The sequence below is a fragment of the Podarcis pityusensis genome (assembly GCF_964106645.2).
Source record: "Podarcis pityusensis genome assembly, chromosome: 1".
NCBI classification, from domain to species: Eukaryota; Metazoa; Chordata; class Lepidosauria; order Squamata; family Lacertidae; genus Podarcis; species Podarcis pityusensis.
The window spans coordinates 98368725-98389552 of NC_138028.1; the positions used below are offsets into that span (position 1 = coordinate 98368725).

General features: G+C 40.5%; 1 protein-coding gene across 3 annotated transcripts in view; it reads left to right on the plus strand.

The window, feature by feature from the left end:
• THSD7B (thrombospondin type 1 domain containing 7B) overlaps window positions 1-20828 on the plus strand; it is a 646019-nt gene that overhangs the window by 139013 nt on the left and 486178 nt on the right. Inside the window, exon 1 of one of the 3 annotated variants that reach the window (XM_081005545.1) lies at window positions 7688-7743. The exons of the other annotated variants lie outside the window; for them this stretch is intronic. The gene's annotated coding sequence lies outside the window, so the exon portion shown is untranslated. Of the gene's footprint in view, window positions 1-7687; window positions 7744-20828 lie in introns of those variants that run through there. 3 annotated transcript variants of the gene reach the window in all.

Consider the following 20828-nt stretch of genomic DNA (forward strand, 5'->3'; position numbering starts at 1 on the left):
ACCATCACTAATTGCAAGGGACAGGCAGAAAGCAACCTAGAAAGCAGTTTGAGGCTAAGATTTTTCAGGACCTAGGAGAGCTCCAAGGGATATTTCTCCAAAGTTCAAGTGAATGCTTCCATCAGGGCCCTTCTGCCCCAGGCCTGGCTCCCCAATCTGAACAACATATTGACAGAGGCATCATATTGATACCTGTGTCTAGCTTCTGCTGCTTCCTGCAACCCAACCACCTGTCTGTCTTGGACCATATCACCTGCCTCTGACCAGAATCCGGACATCATTTAATCATATCACCTGCATCTTTCACCTCTGTTTGACTGCTGTGGAATTTAATAATCATTCTTTCATTGTTCGTATCACCAGCCTTCAGATTTTTGAGTGGCTGCTTTTGGACTTAACTCAATGTCTTCTCTGGATGATGCCACTGGCTTCTGTCTTTGCTGGACCAGAACAAACTCAAAGCCAGTCCTGTTATTTTTCTATTTCATTTATTCATCACCTGATTCAAAAAGGCTCAGTGTGACATACAGTAAAAGGCAATGGACAAAAATTACATGGAAGATGAAAAACACACATTCATATGCTACTTCTCAAAACAATAATGAAACCCCTTCTCTGAAAACATTATCACCAGTAAAACGAACTAGCTACCAAATGGCCTACAGAACATAGGGGTGGGTGACTGGGAATTAACAGTCATAGAGGTGGTGGAAAAGGAGAGTCCTTGCATGGCACTGAGAAGATGTTAATGCGACCTGCACGTGAGTCTCTTTGGGGAGAACATTCCTTAAAGAGAAGCCATCATGCTGAGATCATTTTCATTGTTAAATCTGTGACTCATTGTGCAAAAAGGTCAACATGGTGAAGAGTTTGCCTTGGATGTTCTACGCAAGTAGAACTGTGACACTTACATAGGATAGTGGATAAAAATCAGAGATATGAATTATTATTTGAACCCAACTTCTGAGACAGAATGTAAAAGGCAGGACCATCAAATGAACTGAAAGTTTCACTCAATGTATTATTGTATGCAAATCATTATAGAGCCTTTGAACACAATAAAATACTAAAATTCAATGTGGACTGAGAGACACAAGAGAATTTAACACATGAGGGTAAACAACACTTCCAGGTGCCAAACAGGTTTCAACCATATAGCTTTCTTCAGTGGCAAATATAACTACGTAAACTAGCCACTCCAGAGTGGATCCAGAGTATATGGTATGTCAAGCTTGTTTATATCAGGCCTCAGGCTCTTGGAAAAATAAAAATTATGGAAGCATTTTATATTTACATATTACTTACAAGCCTAAAACATGAATAATGTAACTATGACAGATCAGATATCACAGGCAGAGCATTCATATTACCTCTCAACATCTCAAAAATCACCAGTTTTCAGCTGGAGCTGCTCACCCAGTTATCTTCAAGATTAGTGAGGAGACATTGAATGGTGTCTTAGGGATTGTGGATCATTACTGATTTCATGGACTGATGCTGTCTGCAGATGTGAATCCTTCCAGAGCTTATCACTTAATGACATAATAGCTGCCTATGTAAGGCAATCTGTGTCTACTGAAAAGTGCTGTTATGTGATATGTAAGATCTGATTTTCAGCTGTGATCTTTCTGCACATGCAACTTATGATTTCTTGCTGCCGTCTTTCAGTAATGAAAAAAATGTGCAAAATGAGGTATGCATGTCACATTTCTTGCTTTGAATTGTGATCTCTCTAATATTTCATATTCATAAGTCTGCCTGCATGTTAGATTCCAAACTGTTTTGCTGGCATAGGCAGGAAAGTTAATGCTGGGAAAATTAAAGGTAAGATAATAAGCTATGTTTGAGAAACTTCATGCCTTTCACAAGGGAGAAAGTCCAGCAGATGTTCCTTCTTCCTAAAAACTGCAGTGGAAAAGGCACAGCAAGATTGCCTGAGTGTGCAAACTTATGAACTAATCATGTACTGGATTGGCCTTGGGCAAAGGGCAATGATTGCCAGATGTCTAGAAAGTTACCTTAGGTTCAGCTTCTTTCTAAATCTATAGGTCATCATTACACAAAAGAATACTATAAATAGACAGGTTGAATATTATTACTTCATTAAAATGTAGACATCTCTCTAAAAATATGAAGAAACTTCACACAGTAGCTCCTTGCAGTGTGCATGGACTGTATATTGGGGTGGACAACTAGATCTAGCCACATCCTTACCTTCCCCACTCCTGGTGAGAGCATGCATCTGCCAATCATCTCACATCACTATGACCTCTTGAAGTGACAACTTCAAGCTGATTGGCAATTGTAGTGAATGCATGCTATCATGGCAAATCAGCTGATTGGTGCTGAGAATGTCATTCTATCATTCTGCACATATTCAAATGCAATTTTTAAATGTTTTATTATTTGTGCAATGCCTGAGACTTAATTGCCTTTACTGCATGTTTAACTTTTGTCTTAGGCAATACAATCAATATTACTCTGCTTATCAATAGTACCCTTTTGGATTGTTTCCTGTTTGTTATATTAGGTTTTGACTCTCTCTTTCTGACAGTTTGATTCCTTCTTTTTATTAGCTTAATTCTTTTCCTTTGACCTCATATTTCTCCTTTCCCCCTCTTTTTACGACTAAATATATATTAAAGGAACAGTTGCCATTCCCATGTCCTTATGCATCTGGGGTGCAACTGCAACCCATAAAAATGTTAAGAACTGGCACCCTTGTAAGTTTTATACCACTTTCTCAAAAGAGATAAAATCCTTGGGGAAGGAACTTGCTCAACAGTGGTAAAAGTTGAGTAGAAAATGGCTTTCTATAAAAATAAAGCACTAAAAAATGAGATGAGTAAAGCAGTTTTAAGAGTAACTTTAAGCAGAGAGGATTTCAGATACCCTTTTGATAGTAAACACTCCCAAGCTGGTGGTTATTGCCTTCAGGATGAATGTGCTGTAACTCCTAGAAGTGCCAAGATTATCCTCTTTCACTTCCTAGATTCCCCCCCCCCCAGTCCTGTAACAAGTTTATTTGGTGTCACCAAGGTCTCAAGGATGTTCCAATTCGGTAGTGCAAACCTTTACAATCTGTTCAAACTCTCCGCTATGTTGGCAGTGAAAATGAGTCACTGCCATAATTCTCCAGTTTCTTGGGGAGATCAGACTGCTTTCCTTCTTTAGCATGTGTCATTTTCTTATCAATGGAACAGACTAGATCAATCAGCCCTCCACTCCCAAAATATCATTGGCAGAACTGAAATAGCAGCTATGGGCTTATCCACACTTACTTTCCTCTGCTCTTTCCAGACACAGTCCACAATTTAAAGCTTTGTGTCTGAACACCCCTCTTCTTTTGCTCCAGAACTTTCTCTATGAAAATGCATTCTTTAAAGCTCAATTGGAGCAAATATCAATCTGTGGAAAACCCAAATGGGTGTTTGCTCGGATTCAGCTTTAAAGAGTGAGGGTTTGCGGGGAAAGATCCAGGGCAAAAACAAAACAAAAACCCAACAACGATGCTCAGACATGGAGTATTAAAGTGCAGATCTCTGGCTGGAAAGAGTGGGGCAAAAGGTAAGTTTGGGTAAGCCCTTAGTGAGTGACTGTACTCAAACAGCTCTTCAAGGGCAGCCGCCACATGGATTCAGTCTTAAGCTACCTCCCTACCCTCCTCTTGTCTGTAGTCTGTAGTCATGCTCTGCTCTTATTCTTCAGTTGGAATCACATTATGACCCTTTGCCTTGCAGCTGGCTCAGATAATCCTTACCATCTTTCTCATCTAGATTCCAACTGGAAATTCTTACATGCATATGAGCCTATATTTGTTTTATTTTTTGAAGAAAAAAAGAACTACAGTGGCACAACAGAAAACAGCAAGAAAATTTCTTTGAGTGTTTTCTAAGTCTCTTCGGTCCAATGTTCCTGGTGTGTAAGAAAACCCTTTGAACATGTTTGGCTAACTGAACCTTTCAGAACACAAGAAAGACCTTTCTTACATCTAATAGCTGTTGCCCTGAAGATGAACTCTTTTGAGTTGGAAACGCACTGGGAATCTTGAACTGAACAAACCCTTGCATGCACACACAGAAGCCTTTTGCTATCTCCCAAGTTTTTTCATCTGAACTACTTACTTGGTTTTCTCTCAACTTGCATCTTGATCTGTCTGGTTTTACCCCAGTGCTCGCAGGACAGGCCACAGGTGATTCTTTCATAGATTGCATGTGGGGTGGTGGTAGGAGGTCAATCTACATCAGCACCCTGATATACATGAGGGTAAGAAGACTTTAACCATAGCCTCCCACTGTAGCCCCAACATAGGCTACAGGACTGTCCTTCCTACTAGGGAGAGTGAGGAAGCTACCGCAGGCCTTAGATTTAGACTATCATGAAAAGCCAGCAAATTGCCGTTACTCAATTTATTGTTTTGTTTTTTCTGCCAGGTAGGGAGAAAGGTGTTTGTGAGGTTTTCTGCTACGCACCTTAACCTGGGGGTTCGGAAGGAATATTTTGATGCTTTGAGGTATCCACACCTTCCAGTGCCTGCAATTTGCATTTGGGGGGGGGGGGAGAAACTACCATTGGAGCAAGTGGGAACTTTCCTTCAATGCCAATTGCAGGCATGATGTGGGGAGCAGTCAGAGGACAGTACCCCACCCGGTGCCGATAAAAAAAAGGTTGCAAATGGTGTGATAATTATCACAGCTGGCTTGACCCTTTAACACAAGAATTTCTAGATCAGGAAACTGTTTTTGGACTAATACATTTAGTTGCAGTGATGTTAAAGAGCGTGCATTGGTTATGTTATGTTGGAATGCCTCTATATCAGTTTCATAATGATGTTTCTGAGTATTTGATTTAAATTGTGTGTGTGTTTTTAAAAAATGTGTTTGTCTTAATACAATTTCCACCTATTTGTATTTTTTCAATATAAAATGTAAAATGTATCCTAAAATTAATTAGAGATGAAAAAGAACACAATCAAATGGTGAAGCAAAGGTCAATGTGCTTCTTTCATCCCTTTGCAGGGCTAATCTCATTCTAAGCATCATCTTGGCAAGAGTTTGGTTATTCTCAGCAAAATTTAATCAATTTCCGGGTGATCATTACAAGCTTCAAAAAACTACTGAAGTGAAGTTTGTTCATTGCGAAAACCTATGGCCTTTTCTGCAGTTGTCTTCCCACTTTCCTCCCCACCCCCACCCCTCAAGATCTCCCCGCCCCCCCTGAGTTAGTATCACAAGTGCTGCTTCCTGGGGCCATTTCACATGACACAATGACAAGCCCTGGTTTGCAACTGGAATCCTAGTCTGGTGCTCATAAGTGGCTTCAGTGAACATGCAAGGAGGTGGGAATGCACAGGTTCTGCCCTCCCCCATGGTAGTTGCCCTCCATGAGTTGAGGAGGGTACAAATGGAATACAATACATATTTAAGACCCCTTTTCCAACATTCTCTGTGAATCCCTGCTTCAGACAGTCACACTCCAACTCATGGTAGATGACTAGAACAGCAACTGGCGATGAGCTAATGTGCACATGCCTACTCTCCCCACATTGTGAGTTCATTTTTTTAAAAAAAATATTTTTATTAAAGTTTTTAAAACAAATTTTAACATATTCAAGAAACTCAAATTACATTTTACATACTCAATATACCCCCCCCCATGACTTCCCCCAACTTCCCTTTCTGGTTTAGAGTGTATTATTTTTGTTGTGCATATAGTTTTGTATCCCTTTTATGATAAAATAAACTTATTTCTTAATCTGTACTTAGTCTCTTAGTCCTTATTCGTATTTACTATTTGTATTTGTCGATTGTAAGTGTATTACTCAAATCCTGCAAATGAGTTCATTTCAATGTATTGTTTCTGGATACAGTGGTACCTCTGGTTACGTATGTAATTCGTTCTGGAGGTCCGTTTGTAACCTGAAACTGTTTTTAACCTGAAGCACCACTTTAGCTAATGGGGCCTCCCGCTGCTGCCGCACCGCCACCGCGCGATTTCTGTTCTCATCCTGAAGCAAAGTTCTTAACCCGAGGTACTATTTCTGGGTTAGTGGAGTCTGTAACCTGAAGCATATGTAACCTGAAGTGTATGTAACCCAAGGTACCACTGTATATATCTTTAAAGGTTCCCAATCCTTTTTGAAGTCATTATTGTCTTTATCTTTAAGTCTCTCAGTTAGCTTTGCCATTTCCGTGTATTCCATTAACTTTTCTTGTCATTGTTCTTTCGTTGGTATTTCATTGCTTTTCCATCTTTGAGCTAATTGCATTCTCGCCGCTGTTGTCACATACATAAATAAATTCCTGTCTTTTGGTATATCTTGACCTATAATACCTAATAAAAAAGCTTCTGGATTTTAAACAAAGGTTATCTTAAACATTTTTTTCATTTCATTATAAATCATGTCCCAATAATTTTTAATTAGTTTGCAATTCCACCACATATGATAAAAAGTACCTTCCTTTGCTTTGCATTTCCAACACTTATTAGAGCTCATTTTGTACATTTTTGCCATTTTCACTGGTGTAATATACCATCTATACATCATTTTCATATAATTCTCTTTCAACAGTATACAGTTTGTGAATTTCAAATTGCTCTTCCATAGCTTTTCCCATTCATCCAAATGTATATTATGTCCTAGGTCTTATGCCCATTTAATCATGACTGATTTAACCTCTTCATCTTTTGTCTGCCATTCTAATAATAAGTTGTAAGTTTTCTTTAACAGTTTATTATTCTATTATTTATTTTTGAAATCTAGAAACAGTATAACTAAATCCTTTCTTACTATCTTCCTTAAAAATCTCATTTAATTGTCGATGTTGCAGCCAATCACTATCCTCATCCTTGATTTCTTCATACACTTTTAATTTTAATTTCCCTTCTCTTTCTATCAATAAGTCTCTATATATCGGCCATTTTGCCTCCATATTTATTCTCTTGATTGACATCGCCTCTGTAGGAGCCACCCACCAAGGGTTTTTTTTGCTCTAACCACATTGTGAGTTCATTTAAGTCACATATGAATGCCTTAATAGGGCTTGAGTAAATGGTCAACAGGGAGAATGATGCCACATGTTTTCAAACACCTTTGTCTCAAACATGGCCTCAAATGTATGTAATGATAATCTGAAGAGCCATTTAGATCAGGAATAGCCATTTTGGATGGGAGACAATCTGGAGTGAAGAAACAGCAGGGGGAGAGATTGTTGACCCATTCCCCAGCTTATCACACACCACACACCTCTAGACTTTGTCCATGAATAATTTAATTCTCTGCTACAGCAAGGAATAAGTCTCTGAATAAACGCTAATGAGTAAGTCACAAGTACCAAAATAGTGACTCACTCTTTATGCTCGTACAAACCTGGCGACAAACTCATGCATGAGAAGAGCCTCTTCTGTTTAATGGAAATCACACTGCTGACTAACTTGGCCCACCTACAATGGAAAATAGGACAATTTTGCACATGGCAATTATGTTCTCAGTGCAGTCTCTGACAAGAGATAGTAGTTTCAAAGGAAATTCTAAACCACAAAGAGTACAGCATACTCTCTTACTGCTCTATCCTGCCTACCTTAACTTTTGATCTCATGTAAATGCGGATTTAAATGGGTACTCAGCTGTTCCAGTTAGAAAGTACTTCTTGGACTGCTTTTAGGCCACACCAGAGCAGATGTGCATGGGACAAACAGGTAGAAGATTATGTAAAATAAGCATTACTTGCTGAAATTGAGCAGGTAAGAGCCATGTTTCTATTGTTTAGAGAATTGTTTAGAGTTTAGCAAAGAAGAAGAGGAAGAGAAAGAGGAAGATTTACTAATAGAGTGTATGTAACAGAGATAAAATCAGTTAAGATGAACTATAAAATCAGAAAACCTATGTAAAATGCTTACTGATTTTATATATATATAACAAAGTCTTCACCAGATGCCTGAAGTTCAACAGGGATGGGACATGTCTGATCTCAGCTGGGAGGGAGTTCCACAGAATTGGGTCCACAATACTTAACGCACAGCTCCTGCTAGATATGAGGCATATGCCTGTGCAATGGGGGACCACTAACAGTGACTCCCCTGAAGACCTCAGCGATTGAGCAGGGACATAAGGGATTAGGTCTGTGTTGTATCCCAGACCCATGTTGTTAAGGGCCTTGTGAATTAATACGTGGAAATGAGCCTGGTAGCATATGAGCAGCCAGTGATCATCCCACCCTAGCTGTGCTTAGTAATTATTTTGTTTTGGCACCATTAGTTTTTCCATGGCCAAGAGGCACACTTTGTAACGTGCATTAAAATGCACATCTCATTGAAAACAATGCAGTGGAGAGAGCAAGCAGCAACCATGCTCAGATGAACATTCCAACAGACATATAGATGAGAGCATCTGATTTATGCCCTGAGACAGTTTTACATGTCTAGAAGCCTGCGTCTGAATATCTATCTTTTGAGCCGGTTTGGGGCAGCTATCCAGGACAATCTGATGCCAAAGCCCAGCCATCCTATATGCCACCTAATCATACCAGCTTGTGTTAAGTAAAAGCAGCTTAATCATAATCTTAATCCCAGGAATGATTTATGTTTGCCCAATTATGGCTAAGCATATAACGGTTAAAAGTCCCTTGCAAGAGCAAGAGCCTGCATTTGCAAGTCATTTTTTCCGTATGACTGATGAGTCTTTTCAGTTTGCCTCCGTAGTTGTGGAATTGCCAGCAGCAATTAGAGGTGGTGAAAAGGATCTCTGTGCATTGAAAAGCTTTGCCTGCTACCTTGCTTGAGTATCAACCTATATAGGCCAATTGAAAAATTGGCAATTCTTGGTTTGGAGTCGCCCCCGCCCTAGTCACTTAGAAACAGGGCTGGTTCTGTCATCCAGCACAGTGAAGCAAATGGCTTCAGTGGAACCAGGGGGTAGGGAGAAATAGATAGGGACAGGGATTTGGTCTCTGAATTGTGCAGCAAAGCTTTTAGAAGCCTTGTTCCACTGCAGACAACAAAATCTTTGGAGCCAGCATGGCCAGAAAATAAAGTCTTTGCTTGCAATGGGAATGATGCCATTTCACAAACATCCCTCCCCACACGGGCAATTCTAAAACTTCTCGAACAGCCTTCAAATAATTATAACACACACTTCTGAATTGCACAAAGGATTCCAGCTGCACAACTCCATTTATCTTTTGGATTTGTGCATTTTAATTCTCCAGTGTCATTTATGAAATGCAGCAGACTGAAGCTAGACCACCTCCTCCCCCTGCTCCACTCTTACATGTAATATAGATGCGTCCCATCTTCTTGGGAAGCATCGCATTATATACAGCATAATTACATAGTACAGAAAGAGCAAAGGAATACAGTGAAATGGTAATTCCTCTCATGACATCCCTTTCGCCGCAAGATAGCAACAAAAGTTCCAGTAACCCTTACAGACTAGGAAAGAACTGTGAAGGTGGACTACTGGAGGCGGCAGATCATATTGCATTGTTATTGTTGTTTATTAGACTTGTTAGCCATTGCTACCCAAAGCCCTCCAAGCAACTTAAATGCATTTAAAAATGTAAACATAAATGCATTATACCATTAAAAAAATGCAAAACACCTACCATTCATTAGTGTGTGTATATACAAAATACACACATGAGCACAAACATACACAATCACCCACAGGAATCTCTGGCAGCACGCAACATCCATTAAAATAAGGACCACACATTCCAAAAGTCTGTTACGCTCATGATATAACTAGTTTCATCAGCGTTAAAGAAGTCAGTTCAAGCTCTTGCGGTTGATAGATCTGTGATTGTTTTAAATGACATTTGAGGATTTTAGCAATTTTCAGTACTACCATGCCCCATTATTAACCTCTGTCAGGACAAGTATTATCACTAGATCAACAGGACCAGGGATGTCAACTTGAATAAAATATTAGGGGGAGGCAAGTACGCCCTACCCCACATAATCAATCCCCTATGCACCCCCTGAATCTGTTCCAGGGGGTTCCCCAACCCTCTGGAGCAGATTGTGGGTGGGTGGGGTGCACGCATAGAGGCAGGAGAGAGAAGAAAGTTCCATTGCACAAATGTAAATCCTTGTGCTGATAGGATACATTAGTTGTATACCGCCCAAAGTTTTTGACCTCTGTACCATTTTGTAAATATGCAAGAGCAGAAGTCCACTTCTGTATTATAGGCAGATGTACGTTATACAGCTGTGCATGCAGACATGCAAGCTTTGTAAAATAGAATCCCCAGTGTGTGACTAAAGCCATAGCAGCCCAATTAGATTTTGCCAAATCATTGTAAAAGGGATGTTAATAATGGATGTCAGTAGGTGTCATCCCAAATCATTATGCTGCCCGAGAGGGACAAGATGATGACCATTCTTTGTCCAATGCACAAATGCTGAATGTACTGGCAACTGAATCTTACTTCCACACATGAGGCGGCAGGGCAGATGAAGCAGCCTAGGAGAGACCATGTGGCAACAGGGCAGAATAGTGGGGAACTTAAGAGGAACAGCTGCTGCTTCCCCTTAGCCAGGCCAGACTTTATGAAGGCCGTTATTATGAAACCTTCAGGGCACCCATACACATCATCATCTAAAGAACGGCCCCAGAAGACTATTATGTTCAGAGCCTAAAATTATTCAACTGTACCAATGTATCTATGCTTTCTGGCTCTGTGCATGGTGGTTCTGACTGCAGCAACTTGTCCATTTGGTTTTCAAATCTTGGGGAACCTCTGGGGATTGTAACTAAGGGGTGATCTCACAACAAGGCGCAGAAGGTTTTTGTTTGTTTGTTATTGTTGCTTTATGTCAAGAGGACATGCTGAAGAAATAGGTGGATTCAGAAACATTTGCTTTCAGGGGGCATAGGAATGTATTCACATGTTGAGAAATTTAAGGTTGGTTTTTCAAAGTAAGCCTGTGGCGTTTCTGTAGGCCATTTGATCATTCCTCTATTTTTAATCCATTGTTCATTAAAAATATGCTACAAGCGTCAAGATGCCTCACCTCTACTTCCTCCTTTATCAAGCAGTAAAAAAAGATCAGGCTGCTCCACATTTATTTAGGTTGGAGTTTTCAAATGAATTCAAGGTACCTGCATTCCTAGACCTTAGCTCCTTTTAAAAGATTGGGCTGTTCTTCAATTATCCAGGTTGGTGTTTTCAAATGACTTCATGCCATCCACATTCCTAAGCCTCAGCTCCCAGACTTCACAGTATTATCATTGACATTAATGCCAAGATGCTGTAGTGGATACAGCAGGGATGGGAAACATGCATAAAGCCCTTCAGATGTTGTTGTGCTTCAGCTCTCATCAGCCTCAGCCAACATGATCAGTGGTCATGGATGACAGTAGCTGTACTGCATCATCTTCTGAAGGTCCACACATTCTTCATCCCTAGGAGAAAGGAAGAATCAGCCATGATCCAGTCAGCCACAGACTGGCATCATTCTACCCAATTGTTGAATAAGAATAAAAATAACAGGATTATTGTGAGGATAATGTGGTGCAGGTCCCACAAGATGTGATCAATTTTTAGCTTTACCCCCTCATGCCCCTTTAGTGATCTGAAACAAAAATGATCCAAACAGTCACAAAACATATATCGAATGATCATTTATATTAAGCCAAAAGTCAAACAATGAGCACTCCAACTTCCCTCTTTTTTCTTCATGGGAATAATGCTTGCCAAAATCTTCACCACGTGAAATTTTATTTATTACAGTTGTGTATTTATATGTGTATGTGCTAGCCTTCTGCTCGACAATAGGCCTCCATGGTGCATAAAAATAAGATAAAATTAAAACACAATAAATGTAAGCAATATTTATTAGAGGAGATGCTAAAATGCCCCACCAAAGCATGAGATATGCAAACAGCAAATGAATTCAATGATAATAACACAACAGAAATTAGAAAGAAGACCCTACCCAATGTACAACCGGTATCAGGTTTCAACGAGAGAAGCATTTCCATCCATTATCTTCTAATGTGTCCAGCTGTCACTGACACACCCCTCCTGTTCCCACTATAGGAGTTAGAGAAAGATGATGCTACCCAATCTATGAATTCCCCACTAACCATAGTTAAATAGGAAAGGTGACAACACTGCTTTAGTCTCAAACCTGAAGCGATGACCTCAAAGGGATTAACCCTTTGGAGGTGGCCTGCCAGTTCTAGGCAAATGAGAAATGGCACTTGAGAAGTGTGCTTCTACCAGGATGCTTCTAATAGCACTGGATTATCCTATCTCTAGTTTATAGGTTTTCTCCTTGCCTGCAGAGCTAAACACCACCACCATCTCTTTCTGTGTTGATTAACAAAGGCATTAGGAGTGAGGACAGGAAATGACGATATAAAATGAGCTCCCCCTGCCCTTAGAAGTTGCTATTGCTATTCTTTAACAAGTCTGCATCAGCCATGGAGGAAATAGTTCCCTCTACTAGAAGTGGACTACTTAGAAACTAAGGTCAAGTAGCACTGGATATTTGCAGTCTTCTGGGTTCTCTTTGTCCAGATAGCTGGACAGTCTGAAGCTCCCTGCTCTTCCTGGTACCAGTGGCCCTGGTGATTGATGAAAGGGAGATGGAATTATGTAAAATGTCATTACAAATTAAACTGATGTGAACATGCCCAAAGTGGCACAAGAATGCCGTCATTTCTGCTGGAAGTTGTGTAGATAGCTAATTCTGCCCCAAAGGTTCAGCAGATCTTTGGCGATGAGGATATGACATATTTAGTAAGCTTCCCTAAGCTTTTCCTTTTAAACACTGCATCTGCTAACATAATTTCACTACTGAGAACTTTCAAGTCCGTTCTATATGCTTTTTTTTTTTTTTAAAAAAGGTAACATTCATAGACTGCATGTTGGAAACTTAATTTATACAATTTTTTGCTATACTTACCTTGGATTTTATTTTATTATTACTTTTAAATTAAAGAACAAGAGCTTGTCACTAATCTGTTTTGAATAAATTGTATACAGCCTGGTATTAAAGGTACTGCAGGGGATCAAAATACCATTCCCATATTGAACATATCAGAGGAAGAAAAAAAATGTCACTTTTTCTTTTGAAACCTACAAACCTAGAGAAAAATCAAACAAAATAGATGTTAGGTCTTTGATCTCTTTCCATGCTTAGAATCACAGGAGAATGGTCCTTTCGTTTTGTCTTGAAATTATTCACCCACTGTAACTTCAAGGCAAAGGAATGCTCAAGAGTTTCCATAACTTATCATGGCTACCTAATTAGAAAAAATAACCTCTCTTGCACAAGATTTTTAGATGATGCCTCTAACATTACAAAGAGGCAACATCATAGCCGGCAATCCTTGCTATTGACTTTTGCCAGACCTAACGTTGCTATAGAGTGGCTAGCTCCATCGTTTGTGTGTATGTGGTGTGTGAACCTCAGATGAAATCTGCTAAGTAATGATTTACTGTGCTTTCAGCATATGCCTGTGTTATTGAAACAAATTGAAGAAGCAGAGACATGTAATTTATTTGTTGGAGCCAACTGAGTAAATAGGGAAGTGTCTCAATCGAATGAGTGATGCTTAGGTGTAACTAGCATTGTATTTAAAAATCTAATATTTACCCCCTTGTGACACCTCCTTACCTCAAATACATGATTATAGATCATACTAAGTGTCTTCTCCCATTTACTAGGACAGGAATAAATAATATTGCTTACCATATCAGGATCTTATGTTTGTTTGTTTTTTAATTAAAAATTAGAATGGTCGGCATGCAGCGTTACTATTAATGTTGTCTTTTTTTGTCTACCTCTCCTTCCAGAGAACTGGTCCTGTGCCTCATGAAAAGGGAACAGGGATGGAAGGAGAGAGGCAATGTTGGGTAGGAAAGAGAGAGGGGGGAGCAGTGAGGATTCACCCCACCCTCAATGTTCATGCCCCCATTCTTGAATTTTGAAATAAATCTCTCCTGTTTACATACCTCCCTGTGCCTCCCAGAAAATTCAAGATTTTTAAAAAACAAATAAAAAATTGTAAGTACAGTAGTACCTCTGGTTACGTACTTAATTCATTCTGGAGGTCCGTTCTTAACCTGAAACTGTTCTTAACCTGAAGCACCACTTTAGCTAATGGGGCCTCCTGCTGCTGCCACGCCCCCGGAGCACGATTTCTCTTCTCATCCTGAAGTAGAGTTCTTAACCCGAGGTAATATTTCTGTGTTAGCAGAGTCTGTAACCTGAAGCGTATGTAACCTGAAGCATATGTAACCCGAGGTACCACTGTAGTGTAAATATTTGCCAGGTGAACTTTTTCTTTCCATTACTCATTCCAAAGCATCTGTTGGAGCATATTGTCATTAACTGCTGGTTTGTTTGCTTCCTTCCTCATACTTATATCCCACCCTTCTTCCTAATGAGAGCATGGAGTGGTTTACAATGCAATATAACAAATTGTACAATAAAAAATAACAGCATTAACTCAACATCATAGCAAACTATAGAAAGTAGTAGTGTCAGCAAGAAGGTTAGTTACATTCCATTTCATCTTTTGCTTAAATAAAGCCAATGTGTAGGTCAACCAAATTCTTTGGGGATCCCAGAATCAGCCCTCCCCCCAAGAACATCTTGCCTCATGCTGTCACCCACCCAACTAAAGCTAAGGTTAGATTAAGAAGTAGGGCGTCCCCAGCAGGTCTTAAAATACAGACTAGGCAGTAGTTGTTCATACACACACACACACACACACACACACACACACACACGAGAAAAGAAGGGATGGGCCTTTTTAGGGAGGGAATTCTTCAAAGACCTTTCTTGTAGCCATCAGCTTTGCAGAATAAAGGCACACATTTGTTATCATTTCAATATACTGTTCATTTTCATTATAAAACATTTTGGTACTCATTTGTTAAAACCATATTTCTTTCATTATTCATTCATTAGTCATGCACCTATCATCAATTTCATTGTATGTTTTCTTACCTTAACTCTTTTTTTTTGGGGGGGGGGCATTCTGAGCGGCAGGGGAACTGATACTAGTGGGCATTCCTATTGGCTACCATCTTACATTCCCAGAATGTTCCTAGACATTGCATTCTTCCTGGGCATGAGTGAAAGGGAAACAGTGGCTTCACCCACCGAAAAGGGGAACTCGGATTAGTGTGCATCCTTTTTGTGCCTCAAATGGCCCCCAAACGATACAACTTTCTTGGAAAATTAAATGGCTGCTAACATCAGCCCCATTGCTGCCACCTGGGAGCACCAGGTTAGACCTCCCCTTCGAAAATGGGTATGAACAGGCGTGAAATGTGAGCAATGTATGCTTTCATTACTCATGGCATTCTCTTCAGAATGAATGAAAATGAAACCCAATGCCCCCTTTCAGTTAATATTTTCAAACATTGCAAAATGAAGGCACGCTTCTGAGGCAGAATGCAGCTGCTTTTGAATATATTAATACATAGGGCAGTTTATGTGGGCAAAAGCTCTCCTTATACATTCTGCCTAGCATTCAGCAAATGTTAATTCTAAATACATGTGGAGGGGCAGCTGTAGCAGAAGCCATTTTTATGATTTTCATGACACAGAAAGGTACCTCACGGTTTCATTTGGTGGCCTTCATTCCTTTCTGACAGCTTCTTTAAACCTTATGAATTTTCTTGACATCCTCCAGCTTCCTTGCTCTCTTCCCTCACTATATCAGTTAATGCCCAAAAGATTGCTCAGCAATGATCAACCATGAGCCTCAAAAGAGAAGATTTCTGCCATGTTGACTACTGCCAGTCAAACTTCTAAGCCAGTCATATAACAAAAGGTTAGCCAAATACAGTGCATTTTGCTGGAAGAATGAGCAAACAGGCTGCTGATCACGACAGCTTTGTATATTAGCCTCCTACTGTGAACCAGGGAGGCAAGATTATATTAAATGAATATGTAATCCCAAGCATTATATACAGATTAAAAGTGACTTTAGCTTGGATGTCAGAACGATGATGGATGGAAGTTCCTTGCATATGCATTTCCCAAGTAAACTCTATTAAAACAGCAAGCCTTTGTGGAATTGAATCTGCTAGTTTTGAAAGAGACAAAATCAATAATTCTGGCAAACCTGACAAATTTTCTTGCCTCCCCCCACACCCTGACTTTGGTAGGCTGGTAATGGGTCTGCAAAAGTCTGACTTGAAAAAACATGCTAGTCTCTGTTGAGGTAATCAATTAAAGCTGCAACCCTTTACTCTCCTGGGAGTAAGCCATCTGAAGGCAGCCCTGTTTAGGGAAGCTTTTAATGTTTGATGTATCATAGTATTTTAATATTCTTTTGGAAGCCGCCCAGAGTGGCTGGGGAAACCCAGCCAGATGGGCGGGGTATAAATAATAAATTATTATTATTATTATTATTATGAGAGGGCTACCTATGGCTACTAGCCATGATGACTATACTTTGCCTACACAGGAATGCTTCTGAATACCAGTTGCTAGAAACCTCAGGAGAGGAGATGGCTCTTGTGCTCAAATCCTGCTTGTGGGTTTCCCATAGGCATCTAGCTGAGAACAGGATGCTGGACTAAATGGGCTATTGGTCGGACCAGCAGGCTCTTCATATGTTCATATGAGTAAACATGCTTAAGCTTTCACTGCAAATATATTTTCCTTTGCTAAGATAAAGCCACTTCCGCCCTGCAGAGGAGGTGGGATTGTGGGCGTCACAGCCCCACCACGCGTGCAGTGGCTGGAATCCCCGACCACTTCACCCCCTGGCCAGCCAATCTGCCGGCTCTGGGGGCGTGGCCTATGTAACGCAGGTGCGGCTGGAGATCTCCCTCTTTTCCCACCTATCAGCTGTTCCTGTTTCCCACCCTCCTGCCCTTTAAGGTTTTCGTTCCTTGACCTTGCTATGGACCTTGGTTGGTCGCCTGGTAGGAATTTTTCCACTTGGCAAATTGGCACCAGCCACTTAGTTTTATTTTTATTTTTTAAATAATATTTATTGATTTTCCAACCATTTGAACACAATAGAACAGAAAAAACAAAAAAGGAAAAGAAAAAGAAAAGAAAAAAAGAGAAAAAACATAAGATTAACAAAACAAGACACAAACCATTTAAAACACAAAACAATTTCAATATCTTAACTTTCATTCCCTTATTTCCACGACCTCCTCACGCCTCCCTTTCTGTATTCCACTTCTATTAATTGTTTCAGCAATTCCTTTCCATCTTCATCTGTTTTCTATCCTATAATTATCTTAACATATTCTAATCTTATTTTTCCCTTTAATACTCTATTTCTATTTATACTTAATTCCTTATAACATTTCTACTAAAGCTATATAACTTCATTCCAACATTTTTCTAACATTCATTATTTTTACAATATTTCTATACATAGTCTTAAACTTTTTCCAGTTTTCTTCCACCGACACTTCCCCCTGGTCTCGGATTTCTGCCAGTCGTTTCCGCCAATTCCATATAGTCCATCAACTTCATCTGCCATTCTTCCCGGATAGATAAATCTTGTGTCTTCCAGTACTTCACAATGAGTATTCTTGCTGCTATTGTTGCATACATGAGACAAATTCTATCCTTCTTTAACACCAATTGACCGACCATGCCCAGGAGAAAGGCCTCTGGTTTCTTCAAAAGGGTATATTTAAATACCTTTTTCATTTCGTTATGAATCATCTCCCAGAGTGTCTTAATCCTTGGGCATGTCCACCAAAGGTGAACTCTAATCCTCAAATTCGTCTGTTTTTCCTTAAATTCAGTCATAGCGAGAGTCAACTTATGTTCATCAAATTGCCTCTGTAGGGCTGGGGCTGTCTTTCTCTTTCTCTCCAGTTGTGTTTCTGTACCTTCAACAGCAACAGCTTTTTCCTTGACTTTATCCACAGCTTGCCATATCAAAATAGGTTCTTGTATCAATTTCTGGGTGGTTTCTGTATTGGTATTGTCCATACTCCCTGCATTCAAGTCAACCTCAACAATTGAAACATCCACCTTCGCATTTATCATGTCCATTTTCCTGTGAAGCTGATCCAATGAGTCATTTATCTTATCTAATGCAGCCACCAAAGCCTCTTCTGTCAACATTCCTCTTAGTTTCAAATATACTAGTACAAAGACAACAACAAAAAGAACAGGAGGGCCTAATAATAGACCTCTCCTGGATTGTTACCAAGTCCTCCCAGACCTTAATGTTTTATCAACAGTTGACTGGTCTGTTTTTCCTCTTCCATTTACCATAACATTTGAAAGATTCAAGGTCAGTCCCAGAGTCTCACGGTTTTTAACTTGCAGCTGGAAATTCCCCTAGTCCAACTCTTGTAAATCAACCAGTTTCAAAGGCTTCCACTAGGGGGAAACAGTTTCTATTTGTAAAAGTCAATAGTATCCTCTTTTAAACAATCCAAAGTTAGTTTCAAATTAGTTTCAATTTTCAGTTACTTTTACTCCTTTTTAAAGCAGCCGGAAACAGTAGAAACAATGTATTTCTCTTATTTAGCTAGCTGTCAATGAACGTTCTAAGCGCTGTCAATGAACAAAAAACGTCAGTCTTACTAGCAGCCCGTTTCCAGGGTCAGAGCGGCGGTGTTTTAAGTCTCTTCGCTCTCTCCCGCAGGCATACTCAATCTGCAACTTCCCCCTCTCTTCTCCTGCCTCCAAGAGGGGGTTTAATGTTCTTTACCATTGGAAATTTGATCTTTTACAAAAGACCTTCCAAGACTCCAGCTTGCAACTTCATTGCCTCAGTCTATTTACAAAAAGGGAAGGCAGACTTCCTGTTTTGAACCTCCCCATTACGATACCAAATTAAACTTTTAGAAATCCAATTCTTCCGTTTCAACTCTACTCACGGGTAATTACTTTAAAGTCAAATTGTCCACAGGAAAAGGTCAGCGCTCTCCAGCAACAGCTATGCGGCTTCGCTCCGTGGAAGAAGCAGACGATTCGATGCACCGCGCCGCTCACCCCACGTCGCTCCGGAGCCCCAAAAACCGGGGTTCCCCGCGAGTGGGGGAGGCGCAAAAGGTGCCCGCCGAATCCCACGTTCACAGGCTTCTCCCGCCTGTGATTTTAACGGGTCTCCGCCTTCGCCGTGGCGGCCAGACCCAGATTTCCACGGAGCAGATTCCTCCCGGTCAGAGGAATTCTGCCATTACCGGAGGCGCCTCCCCCGGAAGTCTCCTTCGTTTTAGCCTACCTCATAGCAAATTGTCACAACTTTCTTGGTATTGGTGGTTAGGCATTGGTATTGGTATTGTTTTGTAGATGGAAGAGGGGAGGAAGCGCCATCACATGCCCCGCATATTGAAGGGTAGTCCAATAAAGGATTCCGGGGGGTGTGGCCCTGTCCGAAGCCTATGGAGGTGAGGGCCTAAGGCACGCCCCAAGCAGTGACCCCGGGGGAGTTCCTAGTTGATGTGCATCAGCAGGACTCCCCCTACTGGTGGTTAACCCTTCCCAGACTTCAAGCGGACGGGCTGAAGCCGTATATAGTCGGTTAGGACCAATGCCTAAGCCAATACCACTCATCACCTGTAACCAATAAAGTTGTGGTCTTATTTAGCTCATTAACCTTAATAATTGTGTCATGTGTCTTTATTTCCACTGGGGGGACGGGAACTCGCCACACAATGCATGGGGTACAGGTATTATACTGGTATGTTTGGTTTGTTTTGCTTTCCATTTCCCCATCTGAAAAGCTTGTGGCCAGGAAACCATTGTTTCTTAAAAAAAATAATTGACTCATAAATTACGCTAAAATAAAACTGTGCAAACTTAAATGCATACTAAACAGAGTGATCCTGTCGTGTCCAAGAGATACCCTGCTGGGTGGGAGAGATTTTTCCTCCAACCCCAGGGAGGCTCCCACTGTTTATCAATAAAAGCAATTGGGAGCACAGACAGTTATTGTAATGAACACCAGGCTTTCTGCCCTAATAATTGCTAGAGCTGGCCATGTTCTTGTATCTCATGTGCTTTGTGAAAAGGGAGCTAGGACTCATATGGAGCCAGGACTCCAAATGGCTTTTGGTGATATATAGTGGGAGCATACCTGGGTTTGGAAGACAATCTATTCCATCCAACAGGATAACTCATAGAGCAGGCTGGAGAGAAACTTAAGAAAATTCCAGCGCAGCTTCCTTCAGTAGCAAGTATTGTTGCAATGATTGTACTGTTTTTCCAAGGTAGACATCATCATCATTGTCATTGTCATAACCATAATTATAAATTAGATTTATAGCCCACCTTTCCCCTATCACTTGATGTGTACAAGTAAGAATGCTGCTTTGCCTGTTTTTTGTTTGCCTTAATGGAATCTGGAAAGTTCAGGTTCTAGCAAGCAAAGCAAGACAAGATCAAGTAGTAGAAGTTCAAATCCAGCTTTTAGTAAGGCAAAGCAAAATAAAGTTCTGATTTGAACATACTCAGGTGGCAGCATTTTGGACAATTCTGAGTGAGCAACTTGCCCTGTAAATGCTAGAGATAAACTGAGGGTTTTTTTTATTTATTAAAAAAGTAATTTATTTCAGCCCATCCTTTCCACAACTCTACTGCTTGAGGATAAGTGCTTACTTGTCTTTCTTGGGCTTCACACCTGGCATGCGGGGGCCATGCAATTCCTCCTTAGGCTGAGTAAGGATCCTGGATTCAGCTCTGCAGGCTCCCGCCCTCCAGCCTCAGCATCAGGAGACTGGTTCAGTTCCCCAAGCTCAGGCCAGCTTCACCTTTGACATCAAGGCCTGCGTTTTGACAAGCAGTGGTCAAGTTCCAGTAGCTAAGTGCCATGCTTCTCCATCTGAAAGCAAAATGAACTCTGGCTGCATACATACCATACATTTAAAGCA